A 4,531-nucleotide genomic window follows, 5' to 3' on the forward strand; every position below is an offset into this window, starting at 1 on the left:
ACTCTCATATTCCCAATGTAACTTGACTTTTCTTGCACACATCTTGTGGAAAGGCAATTAAATGAATATGAATATGTATCAAGAAAATAATCTCCTTTAATTTTTGAATGGCCTGACTCTGAGCATGTTTTATGTCACTGTTAGGATAGCAGATCATTTTGCTCTTGTTGGTACCATCCAGTGTGCATGTGTTTCTACATTCATGTGTTTTAACAGGGCATCATTCTACATCATCACAACCACACCATTGGCAGCTTTGTCAGCAGCACAAATTTTCAATGGACAGTGAGGTCCATGATATCAAACAGGTCCCGGATATCAAAACAGCAATGCCAGCTAAATATTCATTGTTTTAAAGAGTGTTTAGACTCAAACCATTTAGGAGGTGGATAAGAGAAGGTGTATTTGTTTGGGATGTATTGTATACATCTATGGAAAGATCACAACAAAACTCTCCCTTGTATAACTAATGTAAGCTAATTTAAAAAAATCATAAAGCATGGAAAAAATGATGACTTACCTTGGTGAAAATCCAATCTGTTCATTTTACATAGCTCAGGTATTTTCTTTTCCTTTTTGCTGGTCTTGGGGGTTTAAACTCAGGGCCTGTCCCTGAGCTTCTTTTTGCTCAAAGCTAGTGTTCTACCAGTTGAGCTACAGCTCCACTTCCAGATTGTAATGGTTAATTGGAGATAAGAATCTCATGGAAGCCGGGCGCTGGTGGCTCACGCCTGTAATCCTAGCTACTCAGGAGGCTGAGATCTGAGGATCGCGGTTCAAAGCCAGCCCGGGCAGGAGAGACCCTGAGACTCCTATCTCCAATAAACCACCAGAAAACCGGAAGTGGCGCTGTAGCTCAAGTGGTAGAGCGCTCGCCTTGAGCTGACGAGCTGAGGGACAGCGCCCAGGCCCAGAGTTCAAGCCCCACGACCGACAAAAAAAAAAAAAGAATCTCATGGACTTTCCTAGCCAGGGCTGGCTTTGAACTAGAATCTTTAGATCACAGTCTCCTGAGTAGCTAGGATTACAGGTACTAGCCACTAGCACCTGGAGAGCTTAGGTATTTTCTGGCCATTTAAAAACATTAAATTTCTTTCATTTGGCATGGAATTTATAGATATCAAATATTTAAGAGCATATATGCCAATTTTTGTCTTCTGATGTAGATGATTCACTTTTTGGTAAATTCTCGGGGCATTTTCTTCTGGAGTCATCTTTAATATCAATTATTTTGGGAATAACACCCATAAGCAAGACAGTTATTTAAGGATTCTACTGATTAGGCTGATTCATTGACATGGATAAGAAAAATGATTTTGCACATTTGTGGTCTTGCAGATAGGAGTACCAAGCAGCCTTGTGCTCCTGAGAGAATCCTGCTTTCAGAATTAGGTTTCTCGCTCCCTCCCCCTCTCCGCTCTGTCACTGTCTCTGTCTCTGTCTCTGTCTCTCTCTTTGTTGTTTTGTTGAAGCAAAGTTGTCTTTGCACACAACTTTCCACTCTAATATGCACCTCCAGGAACATCTTTCCTTTTTCCCTTTCCCACCTGTACATTGATAGATTTTGTTCTTAAAACAGGGTCTTTCTATATAGTTCCAGCTGACCTCGAACTCTCTGCCTCACAAGTGCTAGCATTTCAGGGGTGTGCTATCTTTTTGGGGGTCCCTGTGTGTATTTTAACAAGAATATTGTGGAAACATTTCTCAACTTTTCTACAACTATTTCCTATGTAATTCAAGGCAACCAACCTTCTAGAGATGTGAAAAACTCTGTTTTGGCAACCATTTGTAAAGAATGGGTTTCATTCAATCTAGTTCACGTTCAATGCACTGATTTTTAGGTTGAGTCTGATGCAGCCTATTTAATCGTACTTTACCTACTGAAATATCTTAATGAAAGTTCTTGACTTGGGTACTGGTAGCTCACTTCTAATCCTAACTACTCAGGGGGCTGAGATCTGAAGATTACAATTCAAAACCAATCCAGGCAGGAAAGTCCATGAGACTCATATCTGCATTTAAGCAGCAAAAAGCTGGAAATAGAGATGTGGCTCAAGTAGTTGAGAGCCAGTCTTGATTAAAAAAAATGTTCAGGGATAGTACCTAAGCCCTGAATTCAAGCTCCCAGTACAGTTACAAAAAAAACAAAATCCTTATCAGAACAAGATAATGTCCTAAGAAAAGTTCTAAGTTCTGTGTTGAATTCAAGTACAGAAATCAAAAGTCCCTTCAGCTGTAGGTTTTGTTTTTTTTTGGGTCAGTTGTGGGGCCTGAACTCTGGGCCTGGGCACTGTCCCTCAGCTCTTCAGCTCAAGGCTAGCACTCTACCACTTGAGCCACAGCACCACTTCTGGCTTTTTTCTTTTTGCTTATGTGGTGCTGAGGAATCAAACCCAGGGCCTCATGCATGCAAGGCAAGTGCTCTACCACTGAGCCACCTTCCCAGCCCCAGGTGTTTTTTTTTTTGTTTTGTTTTGTTTTGTTTTTTTTAACTCATTTGTATTTTTAGCTGATGGCCAATTTACAAAAAAAAAAATTGCTTTTAAAAAATAGCTCTTAGGCTGGGAAGGTGGCTCAGTGGTAGAGTGCTTGCCTTGCATGCCTGTGGCCCTGGGTTCGATTCCTCAGCACCACATAAGCAAAAAAGAAAAAAGCCGGAAGTGGAACTGCGGCTCAAGAGTGGTAGAGTGCTAGCCTTGAGCTGAAGAGCTGAGGGACAGTGCCCAGGCCCAGAATTCAGGCCCCACGACCGGACCACCCCCCCACAAAAAAAAAAGCTCTTGATGCATCTGTGTTCTATTAAATAATGATTAATTAATGTGTAAAAGAGAAAAAAGAGACACACACAAAATTTGTGGCTACCTTATAATGGCTTTAGTTATTTTCATCAGTCCAAGTTTTCATACTTGTGATTGTCCTCATTAGTAAAATATGGTCATGAGCCTGGTATGTTATGACGCTATGCTCAGAGGTATTTTGGAGTGGATATCCACAGATGATGTAACTTTTCAATTAAAGACATGCAGTGCTTCTGGGTATGTATAGCAACTTCATTTTAGAAAGTTTGTAAAGACGTTTTTAAATAGGATAACTGCACTTTTTCACCTGGATGGCAGTATGCCACTTTCATCTTTCTAAAACCACAAGTGTGCCTTATGACCTTATGTGTGTTATGGATTAAAGCTATATTGGCAACATTTTCTTCTAGCATGTAAATTTGCTTTTGATGGTATTCATGATAAATTTAACAATCAAGGGATCTTAATTGGTGTTTAAGCAAGAATTTTTTTTTCTTTGCTTTTACAAGAGCACAGATTTCTTTTATTTAATTTTCATTAGTTTAAATTCTGGAGGGGTACAGCATCACATGGATTCTGTGTCCAATGGCCTTAGCAGGAAGATTGCTTCGGAATTTGGCATGAACCAGACTACTGTTTCCAAGGACACTAGTTATCTTTCCCAACATTACTCTAGTTTTGATAGGTTTGCCGCCAGAGTGACTGTGTTGCTTTTTGCTTTGTATACATAAACACCTTCAATTTTAAGGAGAGTGGCCTGCTCCCCTTGGTTCTGGAGACCCAGCTTTTAGCCTGCAGAAATGGCCTTGCCACCACAGCCTTCCGGACATTTTGCCTTTTAGAAGTCCTGTCCCCAGCAGGCCTACATTGAAACTTGATGATGGTCTAATGTTTCTCTCCATTTCAGACTACCATATCATCAAGTCTGGATTTCTTTGTCAGTCGTAGGGGCCTGGATGCTGTCCCTCAGCTCTTTAGCTCAAGGCTAGCACTCTACCACTTGAGCAACAGTGCTACTTCCAGCTTTTTTCTGCTTATGTGGTACTGAGGAATCGAACCCAGGCCTCATGCATTCAAAGCAAGCACTCTACCACTGAGCCACCTTCCCAGCCCCTATTTGTGCTTTGTATAGAAAATTGGTTCAATTCCTCTCTTTACATTCACATAAATAAGTAGTAGGTATTTCTCTAGTACACACACACACACACACACACACACACACACACACACACACACACCCCATCATGTTGGTGATTCAAACAAAAGCGAAACGTAGCCCTGCTCTCAGCAAACTCTTACCATGGAGAAAAAAGAGGCCTTTGTCAAATCCTCAGCAAAAATCTTCCTCAGGTTTCACAGGTGAGAGAAGATGCTGAAGAAATTTCAGTGAAAAGTAGGGAGAGAGAGAGAAATAAGAACTTACATAGAGTGATAATAGTGTAAGGTCTCAAAGCCTGAATAAAAATGGCCGAAAGAGCATTTCAGGCTAGAAGAGATGCCATCAAGGAGGGCTGGGATATATGGAATTGCAAGAGATTTTTTTTAAGGCCTCAGCACTGAAAATTTACTCAGAATCAAGATGGCAAAAATGTGAGGAGAAGGTTGAGTGAATTGTTGAAAGGCACATGAGAGTTGTGAGGGGGAGGGGTCTTATACTGACTGGATCATGTTAGGGTCTGGATGTTATTCTGTAGGAAATGGTGTACTAAAGTTTTTTGAGCAGGTATGCTTCT

The 4,531-nt window shown here is 40.9% G+C and overlaps 1 pseudogene; it reads right to left on the reverse strand.

Annotated features, from left to right (window-relative positions):
• Positions 1-3,315: 3,315 nt before the first annotated feature.
• On the reverse strand, positions 3,316-3,628 carry LOC122102810 (annotated as a pseudogene).
• Positions 3,629-4,531: the final 903 nt, after the last annotated feature.

The sequence above is a fragment of the Dipodomys spectabilis genome, unplaced genomic scaffold (genome assembly GCF_019054845.1).
Source record: "Dipodomys spectabilis isolate Male_0828 unplaced genomic scaffold, ASM1905484v1 ptg000001l, whole genome shotgun sequence".
Lineage (NCBI taxonomy): Eukaryota > Metazoa > Chordata > Mammalia > Rodentia > Heteromyidae > Dipodomys > Dipodomys spectabilis.